The sequence below is a fragment of the Patagioenas fasciata genome, unplaced genomic scaffold, assembly GCF_037038585.1.
Source record: "Patagioenas fasciata isolate bPatFas1 unplaced genomic scaffold, bPatFas1.hap1 Unplaced_1, whole genome shotgun sequence".
In the NCBI taxonomy this organism is placed as follows: Eukaryota; Metazoa; Chordata; class Aves; order Columbiformes; family Columbidae; genus Patagioenas; species Patagioenas fasciata.
The window spans coordinates 1,337,547-1,354,338 of NW_027288510.1; the positions used below are offsets into that span (position 1 = coordinate 1,337,547).

The 16,792-nt window shown below is 50.0% G+C and overlaps 1 pseudogene; it reads right to left on the reverse strand.

Annotated features, from left to right (window-relative positions):
• Positions 1 to 16,792, reverse strand: part of LOC139826686 (dynein axonemal heavy chain 9-like) — a 37,807-nt pseudogene that overhangs the window by 18,457 nt on the left and 2,558 nt on the right.

The window sequence follows — 16,792 nt, forward strand, 5'->3', positions numbered from 1 at the left end:
CCAAGCTCCTTTCAGGCAGTTCAGAGATCAGAAGGTCTCCCCTCAGCTCCTGTTCTCCAGCTGAACCCCCCAGGTCCCTCAGCCGCTCCCATCACACTTGTGCTCCAGCCCCTCACCAGCTCCATTCCCTTCTCTCAACTTGCTCCAGCACCACAAGGGCTTTCTTGGTGTGAGGGGCCAAAAACTGCCCCCAGGACACTCAGCACAGCGTGCTCTCTGAAGCAGATGGAGGAACAGTCCAAGCAGAGCAGAGTGCAGGGTTGGAGACAGAACAGTGTGTTGTCCAGGGGTCAATGGGCTGCGCACATCCCCTCGTGGGTGCTCGTCCCACAGTGGTGCTGTCAGCGATGCTGCTCGTGAACAGGGACGGGGGTCACACAGCCAACTGTGGGTCACTCGTGAGTGAAAGGCAGGTTCCTCCACAGGGCTGCGAGTGGTCCAGCGGGGCCAGGAACAAGCTTGGAAGATTTTCTAAATAATCAAGAGAATAGGGAATAAGACTGGAAGCTGGACTCAAAGACAGCCCTGAGGAGGTCACAACCCTGAGGAGGGCATCAATGACAACTCTGCTCAATTTTCTGAAGCTGAAGTGGGAGAAGAGCTGCTCTCCTGCTGCACCAGCACTGGAGGCAGGGAAGCGGATACTGCAAAGCTGCCTGGTCCAGCTCTGATTTGACAATTTGCACCATCTGAGTAATTATCTCCGTCTTCTCCCCTCCAAGGAAAGAGGGAACATGCCTGTATCACTGAAGGAAGCCAGCAGCCTCCTGCTCAGCCTCCAGGAACTCTGCATCTGCTGTGCAATGGTGGAGGGGAGGAAAAACAGTTTCTCAGCAGGGTTCAGGCACAACCAACAGTACAAAAACATCCTGGGGCAACACTGGGGAAACTGCTGTAGCATTAAGGGAGCCTCCAAGAAAGCAATGCAGCAAGAGAACAGTCCTGCTTGGGGGAACACGGCAATATAGACAACCTTCTTCTGTGTAATGGAGGCTCTTCTTCAACGCTTTCCACACAGGAAAAATAGGATTTGGGATTTCATACCTTAGGAAGCTGTGCCCGTATATCTTCTGAGCCTATGAATATGCTCTCCAAGTGAGACCACGTACGCTGCACTTCGAACCAGAGAGAAATGACGGAATCTGTTGTGGACAGCTTCCTCTGCCATATGGACACTTCCTCCAAGAAGAAAGCAATACATTTGGATGTCATTAAATTCTGCAGCTGCACCTGGTTGTCTTCTAAAGTTTCTATGAGTTCCTCGTCTGACTTCAGCAACGGGATGTTCGTCCGGGGGCGAGGCTCATACTGAAACTCCATGGTGCTCCAAGTCATTTTTAGCTCCTTCAGGACTTTCTCCATACTCATTTCTCGTACCGCTTTGTCCACAATGCCACGAACCTCATCCTCAAAGTTATGGAGGTTGAGCTTCAGGAGGTCAGCCAGCGCGGTGTCCGAGTCCATCACAAACCTCACACCCGTCACCTGCATCAGCTGATTCCAGTGCCTTTCCCTAATGGCGGGATTTTGAAGTTCTGCCACAGCTTTCAGGGCCGTCAGCATGTTCTTCACCTTGCTGTCCAGCCCAGTGAAAGCATCCCACGCCCTCACCTCCTTATCCAAATTCCGAATCTCTCTTGCAAACTTTTTACACTCCAGATCCATGTTTTCCACGTTAATATCCGCCCATTTGGTGGTCTGCCAGTCATCAAGGCAAGTGCCCACAAGGGAGATCATATCCCAGAGCTCTTTGAGAAGACACAGCTCCTTTCGGCACTGCTTCAGTTGTTTATAGTCTGGCACTATGACTTCAAACAGACCAGCTGATTCATAAATCGAGGTCATGGCTGACTCCATTTGTTTAATCTCAATGTGCTTTGTATCCAGCAGTTGATAAGGCTTTTTGGTGTCAAACCTAGAAAGAAATGTTTATTCTTCATAAGTGATATTGTAACAACTTCTAAAGAAAACATAAAACAAATGGTGCCTCTGAGACACAAAGCAGACATGATACATCTATAGTACCCATTGATGGTGCAGCCACATGGCACTGCTGACAACCCCTTTAAGCAATATTGTGCACTCAGCATCCAGATTGAATCTCTTGCTAACACCTTACAGTGTTTGCAGGGACAAAACACCCAGGGCATAACAGATACAACACCGTGAGCAGGTAGGAAATGTATGCAAGGGTTCAAGAACACATCCTCAGGACACTCCGAGATGATCCCATGAAGCTTTTCTTCCTCAGGGCTTCTCTGATGTTATAATTTCACTGTACCTGAATGGTGCTTCTTTCCGAAATCGCTCTCTGAATCTGTGTTGCTCAACATCAAACGCCGCACAGCTCTTGCGCACAACTGTCATTTCGTTCGCCTGCAGAGGAGCCACATGCTGCTTCACAGCTATCGCCAGCTTCTTTATATTGTTCCATTTTTCTGGCAGCTCCTGCAAGCAAAATTTAAATGACGGTAGGCAGTATTTGCTATTTGATATAAGATGTGACTGATCTGTTTATGGACAATCACAGAACAGGAAAAGCAACAGATTCCATGCCTAAAACTGCAAGGAAGTTTTGTTGTGATGCAAAAGCTAAACACAATTTGGGATAAAACTTATCAGTTATCCACAATTTTGAAGACGAATGAAGACTGAGACTTTAAAACTGACTGCTCTGATTGCAAAAACATGTTAAATAACTTCAGAAGAAGGGTCCCAGACCAGATCCTGGGCTCCCAGGATGGCTCAGTGGTTGAGAGAGCACAGTTCTCCTGACACCGAGCCCAGCGGGACCCAGAGCTGGCTGGAGGCAGGAGGGTGGGCTGAGGATGCAAGTTCATCAGATCGTCCGGCTTCCCAGAGCTAATTAAGAAACAGAGCCTGGGAAATTTCCAGCCAGCTCTTAGAGCAGAAGATATTATGCCAGAAGGACTTCTACAGAGCTTTCTGGGGCAAATCCCTCCAGCCTGCCTGTATAATATTAGTACTAAATAAGACAGTTTCTTTCTCAGGACTGCATCCAAGCTGCTGGTGCACAGCACTGCTAACAATCCACCCTTTGCACCTGGGATTTTATTTAGAAAGAGATTTGATTTCTTCTCTTCTCACTAGACTTCTCGAGCCAAATCCTCACCCCAGACAGTGACACCAGCCAGGGCTCTGCTGTCCTCAAGTCCCACAGCTTTGCTCTCCCACTTCCCCAGGTACTGTGCCAGCCTACAGGAAAGACTTTGGGCTTCTTTTCATCCCAGTGCACATAGTTGAGAAGACTAATGGAGATGCACCAACACTATGCAAAGAAGCGAAATAACCTGGAGGCAGCAGAGGCGGCCAGAGCAGGGCCAGTCCCTCCTGAGGGGTCTCTTTCTGGCACTTCATGTTCCAGTCTCTGTAGAAATCACTATCCATGACCATAGCAGGGCACACATGGAGCTGCTTCCTTGTCCTTCTCATACAAACTATCAGCTCCAGCCCATCCATCTTCATGGCCATGGAGGGAGCGGTACCTGGAGGAACTTACTTTGGTTTTCCTACTGTGTACAGCAGTGAATGAATTATTCAACTATGTGTTGCTGTCACTTGCCAGAAAGAACGAAACTGTTTTGTTATCTCCTCCATCTGAATGGCTGCCCTGCATACCTCATTTCTTCTGTCAGAAAAATAAATCAGTTGTTCAAATCTACACGCACAAACAGGCACCAAGCAAGCAGCTCTTGGGCAGAGGAATCAGCAGAGCTGGGTTCCCCATAGCACCATTTTTTATGCTGAACTGAAGCTGCTGTAGCAGCCAAAACATTCATTTAATGCAGCTCTTCTGTTTTTCAGGGTGTCTGTAGGAATCCAGTTATCTTTAGGACCCTTACCCGTGTCAGATTTGGTGATACAACCATCCGTGGATCACGGCTGCACCAGCAGAAAACTGGGGGATTGCTAAACCCCGCTCAGGTCCCATCCAAGCCTGCAGCAGAGGGAGGAACTTCTCCCCAAAAAGCTCTGCCTTAAACCTGGTGTCCTACACAGAGCCCTCTGCACACAACGCCCCGTGACTAAGGGGTATCCATCAGTATGCAGCCACACGCTCCTCCACCGTAACATGGTGACTGCTGCCAGTTCCCCAAGGCTGGCTGGGCATCCCACAGGCTTTTCCAGCCTTCACCTCATGGTCCCCTGTCCAGAAATGAGAAGAATTCCCCAAAGAAAAATTGATTCATCAGGGCCAGATGTGGAAAGGTGCTGAAATACTTTCATAACGTGCTCCCAGTGATGTCCTTTGGGTCAAGCAGATTGGGTGTTATAGACCTAGTGGAGGACTGAAGTCCTATGAGAAGGCGACTCCTCTGCCAACATTATCCTTCCCATCTCCACAGTTGCCAAGAACTGGCTTATTTAAAAATAATTATAATTCAAACTAATTAACAGATGTATTTGAAAATGCATTAATTTTTTTCAAGAGTAATCGCTGAGAGTTGGAGCAGGCAATTCTATGTTTTTCATACATAACAAAAGGCTTAATCTCTGCTTTAAAAGAAAAACCTCAATATAACTCCAAAATTTAGAGCTATTAAGGCACATCCCACAATAGTAAAATACTATCCACTGAGGCCCTCTAATGACAGGGAGTGCAATGCTCTTAAGCTCATACTCTTTGACGCTGGCTACTTGGCAAACCGCCGTGTCCACCGCAGCTTTTCACCCACCTCCAGTTGCTTATAGACTTCCTCCGGCAGCTCTTGCTCATACGTCTTCAGCAGTTCGACGGTTTGCTTCAGGGGCTCGAACATGGCATCGGTGACACTGTGCCTTTCCTTAACGGCCAGGAGATGCCCCATGATCTCCACCAAACCATCATAATCGCCTTTTTCAACCTTTTTGCTCAAACCTTTGTCAGCAGTTTTTATGAACTCGTCCAGGTCAGACAAGCTGTAGAACACAAAACAGGAAAGCACCAAATGAGAGCAGTTCCTACCGGAATCATCCAGGCAGCTGGACTGGCACGGAGAGGGAAAGGCCTGGCTAACTCTGCCCATCACATGGCAACATGCTGAGGGCATCAGAACCACAGTTCATGCTCACAGGGATCCATAGATGTGGTACAGCTTCCTGTGAGGAACGGATAAATGGGTTGGGACTTCACAGGTTGGAGAAAAGGCATTTGAGGAGCACAAGTCTTACGAGGAGCAGCTGAGGGAGCTGGGGCTGTTCAGCCTGGAGAACAGGAGATGAGGGGAGACCTGATCTCTGCAACTGTCTGAAAGGAGGTTGGAGCATGGAGGGGGTTGGTCTCTTCTCTCAGGTAGCAAGTGATAAGATAAAATGGCCTCAAATTTCTCCAGGGGAGGTTCAGATTGGGTATTAGGAAAAAAATTATTCACAGAAATGGCTGTCGGGCCTTGGAACAGGCTGCCCTGGGCAGTGGTGGAGTCACCATCCCTGGAGGGGTTGGATAGACATATAGATGAGGTTCTCAGGGACATGGGGTAGCGCCAGAGTTAGGTTATGGTTGGACTCTGTGATCTTGATGGTCTCTTCCAACCAAACAGATTCTATGACTCTATCCTATGATTCTATAAGGGAGACCTGTGAGCTCGGGTCTGTGGTCTGAAGAGAGTGAATTTGAAAGGACAGTTTTCATGTCATCTCTTCCAATACAAGAATTCAACAAATGAACCTGGTAGGTTGTAAAGCTACAACAAACAGGGATTCTTCTTCGCACGCTGCCTTATTTCAGAGGGTAAGTCTCTGCTGCAGAAGGATGCAGATGTTAAAAATTCACAGCGGTTCAGAAAAGCAACCGAACATTTGTGGGAGAAAAAAAAATCCATCCAGGTCTTTAGATACAAAGGTACAACCCATGACTCTCAAAGTCCTCAGGTATGAATGGTTAGAGACAAGGAGACTATTTGGGGGAAGTTTCCCTACCTGCTTCTTGATCTCACCAGCTGCTGGACACTGTTAGCAGAGCTTGATGGGCTCCTGGATCTTTGGTCCTTTCCATTCTTCCCTTCTCAAAACGCTTACTTTTGAAGTGCCCGCTTAAATTCTGTGGATGCTGCTGGACCAAAACATAGCCCTAAACACTTCACCTATTAAAGACTAAACTGCTGAGTCAGGAGCTCTTAATAAGAACTCCTAAATGCCTGTTCTAACCTATGCAAAAACCTCTTTGCACAGGAATTATCGTGCTGAAAAGAACACAAGAGATCACAGCAGCCACCACACGCAGCAGCCTTCACTAGTACATATGTCTGTAAATATTTCTTCGTAAGCATCCAAGCCCTGTGGCATCCTTCAGCTGCTACTACTCAAATAAATCACCTAACACATCATCCTGCAGAGACCAGGCGGCTGAGCAGCTATTCAGAGCAGGGAACACATGTTAATTCAAAACTTACATCCAAAGCTCCTCCTTTTTGTAACCTTGAAACTGCCTCCCCATGACTGCTCATGCCAGGCAACCCAAATTACTTTTTTTACAAAGAGTGCACTCAAAAGAGCACTGCATTTAGAAACGGAGCAAGTATCTCATGGCATTAATGCAGCTTTACTGATGGCAAATTCAACAAAATAAGCATAGAGCCCTAGAAGAGATTAGATTAGTTGGACCAGGATGAACAGACAAACAGACATCCTGTCCAACACCACACAGTAGGTCGTAGGAGCATCAGCTCGCAGGATGTCGATGGTACCGAGTTCGTGGAACTGTTTGCACTTTACACACTCAGCTGGACCAGCTGCTCCCAGCAGAGACGAGGGGATGAAAGTTAGCAGAGATGCGATGGAGCTGGCAGGGGGTGTGTGCCCCCTCCTCTTGCTCCTGTATTAGCCTTTTGCTTATCAGTGTGAAATGATAAAGCCCAGCCAACACAAGAGAAACCCACTTTGGTTCTGGGAAGAAGAGGTAGAACGGTTCCTACCTGTGCATGACGTGGTCCATGAGATGCTGCTTGAACACCAAGCTCCACCGTTTAATCACATTCAGCAGAGATGCTTTGAAAGGCCGAGCATCAACTTTCATCCAACTCTGGAAAATGCTGATGGGCTCGATGCGATTCACCTCCTCATAGATCTTCTCGTAGGAGTCAATCTGCTCTCGGAACTGCTGCAGCGTGGGAGGTGACTCAGGGACCCCGTTCTCTGCATGGGCCTCGATTTCTGCCGCAGTGAGAATGTGCCCGTAGAGGAGGAACTGGCGGAAGAACTCCTTTCTGTCCTCCCCGTACAGGTAGGAGCAGTGGTCGAAGGCACTGCGGTAATCACAGCAGGCCGCCATCACGGCCTGCACACGCCCCATCAGCTCATGGCGCATGTCGGCCAGGTCAGCCATGTCCTCCGTGTCAGCCTGGAGAGAAGAGGAGAGGAGCTCGCAGTGATGCGGGGGCAGCGTGGCACCTCCTCACTGCCACACAGCGTGAGGGAGCTCCACAGCCACGGACCTGGTAGTGGAGGAAGCCGCTGTGCTCAGCCAGCCTGGGCACCAGCGATGAGATCCGGTAGATGTCGCTGAGAAGACCTTCCACCACGTCGTAGAAGCCATCGTTTGTGCCAGGGTCCAAGGAGGGTTGAAATATCAAATCTGGGATCACCAAATCCAGCTGCACCTCAAACAGGGGAGGAAGCCCTGCCTTGGGATCTGGTAGGGAAGAACAGAGGTGCCAGGTTATTTTTGAAGGGGAGAAAAGTGATCTAGAGCCACCACTAACATCCCACCACAAGACACACACATGCCCCACAGGGACACCAGGCAGGTGGGACACCCACTCGCTGGGTCCAGTGACATTGTGTCTGCATACAACGCAGAGGGGAGGCTGCCAAACCAGCTGGTGTTCTGGTACCCACAGGAGATACTGGAGAACAGATGAGACACAAGTGATTTAAGGACCGGAAAAATGCTGTGGAGGGAAGCCTTAAAGAGACCAGGCTCTTCAGCTAATCAAAAGGGAGTCTGAGAGCTGAACAATTACAGCGCATAAGTACTGAAAGAGGAGAAAAACAACAGGAACCAAGAGGCTCTTTAATTTAGTGGAGAAAGGCATGAAAAAATAAAACACCAACTGGTTTCACAAATGTGAAATTATGTGCTTGTTTTTAACAAGATGGTGAGGAACTGGATGCAATTCTCCAGCTCAGTGTGCCTCCACATCCAGGAGGGAAGCGTTCTGAAGATGTGCTTTAGCTGGACACAGCTGCTCTCAGCAGAGTGACCCTCCGTGGCAGCCTTAGGCAGGAGCTCTGCTTTGGTGACCCCTCTCCTCACTCCTCAGTGATGGAGGTTTTTCTTTCATGTCTTTCATCCACAGAACCAACTCTTGAGACTCTCCACAAACGAAAGGTTGTGTCACCTTGATGCTTTGTGCATGGGAGGTCAGGAGATGGCTGATGCCCAAGAACAGACTTGGAATGATGCCTCAATTTTGTCTGTTCACAAATCCCAGCAAATGGTGCACAGTCATCTCTGTCCCTTCCCTTGAGCAAGGCTTTGCTCCAGTGACCAGGGGACAGAGTTACCCTCTGAGTCGGGAGGCTCCTCCAGCACTTGCTGTAGACAATGCAAGAGGCAGAGTAGAAAGACCACCACAAGTCAAAGCACAAAACAGAAACTTCCTTTTGGTGAGACTGAAGATGGTATCACGGCCAGAGCTGAGGAACCAGCAGTTACCTGTGTTTTCGAGGAGGTACTTGAGTGAGCACTCAATGGCAGTGAAGAATCCATCCAGAACTATCTCATCCACGTAATCCACATAGGCCTTCCAGATGTCAGATGCTGGGTCTGCAAGTAAGAGGCTCTGGTTTTCCTGGAAGAAAAAGACGACACTTTGAAATACAGCGGGGCTGAGTCTGTCCTACAAGAGCTGCCCACAGCTGAGGACTCATGGCAATGAGCACACAGGTACCAGCCCTGCGGGGGGAGAGAAACCAGACAGACGGATGTTGCTGCTGGTAGCATGGCCACAATTTTCTCCTTCTGTCAAGGGCTGCTTTGTCATCTGAAGCAACTCAAAATAATCACAAGGTAAAAATGGAGTGCGTGAGAGACTTAGCAGCCCTGCAACCTTCTCCTCCCTCTTCTCTGAGGCCAAAGGGCTCAAGGGTGCTTTGCAGACCTGGGCCAAAGGCTCATCCCAATGCATGAAGCCTCAGTCCTTGTGGCCTGTATAATGTTACCTTGGGTGGATGAGTCCTTCCAAGTGGACTGCTTACACCTCTGCCCTACAAATGGTCATCTCAAAACAAGAGAACTTTAAAATTCAGAAAAGGGTTTTTAAATAAACCAAGTGAAAATAGTTAAAGATTGGGATCAGAAGACAAAGGGTTGGCTTACAGCCTCCCTTCTCAGCTTATTGCGTTCCTTACCTCCAGGCAAGTTCACAGTCAGGAAATTCACGGTTTTCTAGGCCACAGAATGGCCCCATCCTTCTTGCGTCTCCTCTTCCACACCCACAAGACCAGCCTGGGTATCCATCCCCTGCACCTCCCAGGCTCTGGCGTGATCCTGTTCCGGCCTTGCTATGCCCTCTGAGGGCTCTTTCTCCTAAGCCTGCCAGGGGCTCTCAACACAGGCACGGGCTCAAAAAAAACGTAAGGTCCAGCTTGCAGTCTGCTGCCAGGGGTTCAAAGCTGGCTGTATTTCATCTCTGGGGACACAGGAGAGGGTGCCATTCCCAGTGGCATGGCAGCTTGGCACACATGAGATCATAGAATCATTCTGGTTGGAAGAGACCCTCAAGATCATCGAATCCAACCATAACCTAACTCCACCACTAACCCATGTCCCTAAGAACCCCATCTGTACATTTGTTAACACCTCCAGGGATGTGACTCCACCACTGCTCTGGGCAGCCTATTCCAAAGCTTCACAATCCTCTCTGTGAATTATTTTTTCCTAATATCCAATCTGAACTTTCCTTGGTGCAACCTGAGGCCACTTCCTCTCATCCTATCTCTTACTACTTGGGAGAAGAGACCAACCCCCTCCATGCTCCAACCTCCTTTCAGACAGTTGCAGAGAGCAAGAAGGTCTGGCCTCAGCCTCCTCAAGATAGAGTGGCATTGCCAATTGGGCTTGAGTCAACCCAGAGTTGCTGCTCCCCAACTTTACACATCAACGCTGAGTGATTAAACTGTTAACAGAGCAAGCCAGGGCTCTGGTGCCTTGCAGACTCACCTCCACATTTTGCTGACACAAGAGAAAGGGGAACTTCACAGGACTGAACACTATGGGAATGCCCATTTGAAAGCACCACCCCCTCTTCACCGTCCCATGCCCTTGTATTTGACAATGCCCCCTTGTCACTGGTGTTCTACTGAACCTTTACTCCAGAGGCCTCATCCTGGTGCAAAAGGGCAATGCAAGCCAGCATCTCACTGTCCTGCCTGTGCTTGTGGGTGCACGTACCCAAACTCTCTGTGCTCTTCTCTCAGCAGCCTCAAGACTCCCCTGCTCAAAAGAAGACCTGAACACCCAAGGGAAACACAGCAGACCAGCTCTTGGCCCCTTTGCTGCTGTTCCTCCAGGTTTGACCAGCACAGCAGGACAGAGGCATGGGGACATCCTATTTTGGGCCACGGTGCCTTTCCCTCCCCAGGACCTTCATGCTGCTTTGCAGTTGGTCCTGCCCTGTGAGCCACCAGAGCAGCGGTGCCAGCCCTTCTGCCTTGGCCACAGCCCCATGTTCTCTCCGGTCAATTTAGGAAGTGTTCCCATCTTTTGGGTGTAGCTGGAGGTGGTTGAGCCTGTCACAGCTGTAGCAGCAGGACAACGTGGGCATAGTAAAATCCTCGCCGTGGGTTCAGAGGGTACAGAAGTGGGTCAGAAGCCCAAGGCTGAGTGCAGACAGTGAAGTAAGGTGAGCAACAAGGGCTCAGTGTCCCAGAGAGGGTCAGCCCAGTCTCTCCAGAGTCCAAGGCCAGATGGCGACCCTCAGGAGTGGGCTGGACCTAAAATCCATCTGCCTTCCAGCCAAGGTGCTGTCCCTGACACGCTAAAACCTCTGGGCAGGTGAGGCGCAGAGATTTGGGCTTTCTCCTGCTCTGCAAAGAGGACTCTCAGCTCTGGCAAAGCCACTGGAAAAAACCCAGGGTTCAGACAGCAGCTTTTTTCTTGTTACTCAGCTTCTCCCTGGACTGACAGCGTCACCTCCTGCTCCCACAGAGGAACAACAAGCCTAAAGCAGAAAGGTCAGCCACAGCCAGCTGCCTCTCCATTTTAAGGTGAATATTTCGGAGGAGTTTTTCCTCTGAGCAGGATCCCAAAGCCTGATGCACGACTCCCCTCTAGTGGCTTCACAAGAACCAGGACTGGGAGCCAGACTGGGCTGCATCGGCTCCCGCTCCTGCTCCAAACTCGGTGCCTGGTCAGCAGCCCCGCACACTCAGCTGTACCAGCTCACCCATCAAAGTATTCCTTAATCAACAACAGGTAAGTTTTTCAAATGAGTTAAGGGAGTTAATTTTAAGGTGAAGCAGCTCTGGACATTTTCACCAGAGCGGAGAGACACCCAGAGCCTATGAAGAGTCAACAAACCCCTGGAGAAGGTCCCCCCTCACCTTCACCAGCAGATGAATCCTCTGCCCTGACTCTCGGACAAGGCTGTAACGCCGTTCCAGGCGGTCCTGACAGTCCTCCAGGCTCAGCAGCGATTCTCTTTTACAATCTCTTCTCACAAATATGGGCGACGCCCACGATCCCACGATGGTCTGGATCTCCTCAACATTGTTTTTGGCTTTCTGTATCCTCTGCTCGAGGTCATGGACATCATCCATCACCATGGAGATGTGATCCCAGACACCTGGTAAAAAATGAGATGATTGACTACTTTTTTTCAGAGCTGCATGGCCAAGCTCTTGTGCACTCTCCATAAGACTTTTCCCCCACGGTTTCATGTATTTCTCACCCATCATTAACACAAGAGACTTACCACCTCAACCAAAAGAGTCACTTCTAGCTCCCTCCTACCCCAACAATCCATGGTACAGCTGCAGCCTCTGTTTTCTGCCAGGAGCACCAGCACCGTGGGGACGTCTGACACTTCCCCCTTTCCCGTACCCAGATTTAATCTGCTACCAGAGAGAGAACAAGGACAACAGGCTGAGTGTTCCTGCCACTGTCACTAGAGCAGGGACCCACAGCCCCACAAACACAGGCTGTGACAGCCCAAGGTACCAGCGAGGGCTGCATTTAGATTCAGGGAACTTCATCTGCAGGAAAGTCCCTTCATCTTTGGTGTGCAATGGAGAAAGAGTTTTTCAGCATGAGGAATTCTGCTCTGCAAGTTCCCAAGGGAGGACACTTGTTCCTGTTCATACCACAAGCCTGATGACAGAAATATATATTCCAACAGCGAGCAGTTTGCTTTCACCAAGAGGAAACAAATTGTCTTCCTCCATTCTGCTTTGCAGTTAAAACCGATCAAGCAAGAACACTGGTTAAATCATCCCAAAGTCACGGTGCACAAACCTCACCACTAACCACAGTATTTCATCTGGCTGGAAAGGATAACGAGGTGGCCCTGGCCCCCACCGGGAGAAGTCTGTCCCAAGCCAGATGGCTGGGCCAAGGGGTCCCAGTCCCTGCACAACTCAGGGAGAAAGCAGTGCCTTGGGGACACAGGGACATGACCACACAGTGGGTCACTTGGGCTGGCACGGGCAGGGAGCAGACTCTTCAACCCCAGCCTTGCCAGCTCTCACAAACCCCAATCTTGCCGTTTCCTCAGCATCACTGCTTACAGGGCAGCCTCTCTTCCCCAAAAGCCCAGAGGGAAGCTGAAGGGATCAGGATCCTGTCCCCAGCCCAAGCAGATCAAGGTAAGATGGGAAGGAGCAGGCAGGCTGGGGGCTGCCCTTTGTCTCCCCAGTGCTGGCTCTGCTGGAGAGTCCCCTGCCCTGCTGTGAACTGTCACTGGGAACCAGGTGATGGAGGCTGGGGACATGGGAGGAATCTGATGAGACCCAAGTGAGCAGGTTAACCATGAGCAATGTGCCCTGTGGCCAAGAAGGTTGATGGTACCTGGGCTGCGTGAGTAGGAGTGTGGCCAGCAGGTCGAGGGAGGTGAATCCTCCCCCTCTGCTCTGCACTCGTGAGGCCCCATCTGAGTGGTGTGTCCAGTTCTGGGCACCCCAGTTTAAGAAGGACAAGGAATTACTGGGGAGAGCCCAGCGGTGGCTACCAAGATGCTGAGGGGTCTAGAGCATTTTTCTTCTGAGGAAAGGCTGAGAGAGCTGGGGCTGTTGAGCTGGAGAAGAGAAGCTGAGAGGGATCTGATCAATGGGATCAATATCTCAGGGTGGCTGTCAGAGGATGGACCAGACTCTGTTCAGTGGTGCCCAGCACCAGGGTGAGGGGCAACGGGTACAGACTGAAACACAGGAGGCTCCATCTGAACATGAGCAGAAACTTGTTTGCTGGGAGGTGCCAGAGCCTGGCCCAGGCTGCCCAGAGCGGGTGTGGAGTCTCCTTCTCTGAGACATTGAAACCCGCCTGGACCCACCTGTGTGATCTGCTCTGGGACCCTGCGTGAGCAGGGGGGTTGGACTGGGAGATCTCCAGAGGTCTCTTCAGCCCTCACCAGTCTGGGATTCTGTGAAATCCTGTACGGCCTCTTTTGCCCTAACACAGAGCTAGCTCACCCTCCATCTTCCAGTTGAGTGTTTCTTCTGCCTTCTTCAGCTTCAAGTTAATATCCCACAGCTGCTCCTGTATGAGAGGGTATTCGACCTCCAGGACTGTCTTCAGGACCTTGTTGTATCTGTTCACCATCAGCTCCAAGTTGGCCGCCAGCTGCCGGTATGACTCCTTGGAGGAATAGATTTCTGCTGCCGTGGGTGGGATGGCTCCCAGCCGGCTGCCAGACAGGTAGCTCAGCTCCCTCAGCACCGACACCAGCTGCAGAAACAAGGCAGAGAGCTGAATGTGAGACAATCCTCCCCATACACCTGGTAGACACCCTCCCGTCAATTCTGGGGATCTTAGGGGGTTCCTGCTGTTTTATTCACAAAGCAGTACGCTCTGAGAAGGGCCTGGACACCTCCTAGTCCAGACCATCTCCCTCCCATTGATCTTTGCCTCTGATTTGCTTCCCAATCAAAGACATATAGCTCTGTTAACTACCCAGCCAGCAAACCCTGTGCAGCCTCTAAAAGCCATGATGATCTCTGGTCTTCTCAGCTATCCTCATCAATACAGTCTTTCAGCAATACTGTGCCTGCAGGAGGAGGCACAACCAAAAGCATCTTTGAGTTGTGATGGAACGGGATTGAGTGGGTTATTAAACTATAAACCCAAGTAGAAGTGAGTCCCTGCAACAAACGGAGCAGCAAGGTCTTCCAACGCAATATATCACTTCTAAGACAAAAAAAAAAATCTTTGCTCAGTTTAGTGGCTTGTGAGAGGGAAAATGCTCCTGAAACTGCACATTTTGGCTGGGTGACAGAAATTCAGTATATTGTATGGGCAATGGCAGGGGTGAGGAGTATCTACAATACTAAAGTGACTATGTCCACAATGACAAGAAGAGGAAAGAAAGACGGAGCGCAGAAGGGTGAAGGGAGCAGTTTGAGGAGGTGGATGGAAGAGGATGGGATGGCAGGAAGGGAAAAGCAGGGGATTGAGGGAGCAGGAGGCCAAGTGAGATAGAACCAAACTCCCCTCCCTTTTATGCACTGGAATGTCTGAGACATCCCCACCATGGTGTCAAGGATGTCTTACCCTCTTTCCCTCTCCTCCATGGAAGGTGAGCTCTGGAAGATTCTTTAATGTTGAAGGGTTGCAAATACATCCTCCCTTTAGGCAAAATGAGGTGCTCCTATCTGCTCTGAAGGGCATGAAGGGGCTGCTAAGCAGGCACCTGAGGACATGAGGCAGTCCTCGGTACGGAAAGCTGAGAGCAGCGCAGAAGCACTCAGAGACTGGAGCTGAGAACATGCTCAGCACGTCACAGGCTCCAAACCCTGGCACCAGGGTGAAGGGTGGAAAACATCCCCTGGGGCCATTTGCTTCCCACCTTAGCAAGGAGATTCCAAGGAGCTGGACAAATCCTTTGTCTGAGAGCCAAGCTGGAATGAGCTCTGGAACCTCAACACTTTTCTCTAACAGCAGCAAGTCCCAGGGAAAGGGGGAAGTGTTTGATGTTTTCCCAGGCCCCTGAGATTCAGCACCTCCGCAGCAAATGGCATTTCACATTTGAGAGGCCCCAGCTCTCATCAGGCCCCAGAACCTTTGAATCCACCTCTGCACTCTGCTGGCTTGGACCCTGCCTCTGCTTTGGGCAGGGGGATGGTCAGGCCTCCCTGTGCTGGAGAGGGCAGCCCTAGGGAACAGAGACCTACTGGAAGCCTCCTGCACCACAATTAAGGAAATCCAACAGCCACAACACTGAAGTAACAAAACAAACCTTTCCTGGGATTTTTATACCCTTTCAGGAAGCTCAGATTTCAGGTAAACATAACACGAACCCACGTCTGCAGGATGATGCTCCTACGCTCCCCACACCAGCGTCAAACCAACCTGCTCTGGAGATGTTGACACCAGTTAACATCTGGCTACTCACAGACTTTCTGGCTTTAATTACAATCTGCGCTGCTTAAACTGTAATCCTGATATTTTACCAGGAGACAGAGCCCACAAAGGGGATGGTTAATTCATGTCACCCATAACAGATGCTCCAGGGACCTCAGCAGAACAGATCTAGTAGCGATCCCACCAGACTTGCCATGCACGGTGGGGCACAGCTTGGAGACGTGCCCTCCAGCAGACAGGAAAGCTAGTTCTTACCTGGGGATCAAAATTAACTGTGACCAGTTTGGTTTCTGGATCTCGCCGGATAAGCGGTTGAGTAAGGTTGTACTGTGATTTTTCAGAGACTGTCTGGGACCAGTCTGCATAGAGCTTCTCCTGATACCTGCCGAAAAACAAACAAACAAATTAAAACATCCACCACGTAGCTGCCAAGCCCGCACACCAAGACATAGAACCAAATAAAAGCCAAGTCCACTTCTGAGGGCTGAAGAACATCAAGGAATATTTAAAACCCACCCACACCACCTCCATAAAGATCTTGGCTTCAAAGACAAACACCTGAAAACCAGTGACAGCATCAAGTCAGGAAAACAAAGATCCCCCAAGTACCATTCTTAGCAGAGGATTCAAATTTGGGGACAAACATTCAAAAGCTCAGAGCAATCAGTTCAGTTTTAGCATCAAACATTAAGATATTAAGTGAGGTGCAACGAATCCCACTCCCACTTGTGGAATACACACATTACAGCCACGGTAAGTACACTGTGAATGGGCACAAGTGGATTGAGACTTCTGGTCAGCTCAGGTTTTCTACCACAGCATCTCCTACATCCAAAAGAATCTCGTTCCAACATTTCTGCTGGGCTGCACAGCCCCTGTCCCTCCCATGCAAACTTCTCATTTCAAGATATCACAGAAAGACTGTGGTGTGTAGCAAAGGATTCCTCCTCCTCTCTCATCACAAAATTCCTTCTGGCTTAGAAAGAGACATTCTCAGGCCCTGGGCTTGCAAATGTGCTGAAAGGTGGTTTAGAGAAGGAGAAGGAAATGGCCTCAAGTTGCACCAGGGGAGGTTCAGACTGGATATTAGGAAACATTTCTTCCCCAAAGGGCTGTCGGGCATTGGAACAGGCTGCGAGGGCAGTGGTGGAGTCATCATCCCTGGAGGGGTGGACAGACGTGGCGACGAGGTTCTCAGGGACACGGGGCAGTGCCAGGGTTGTGTTAATGGATGGACATGAGGGTCTCTTCCAACCAAAACAATTCTATGATTCTATA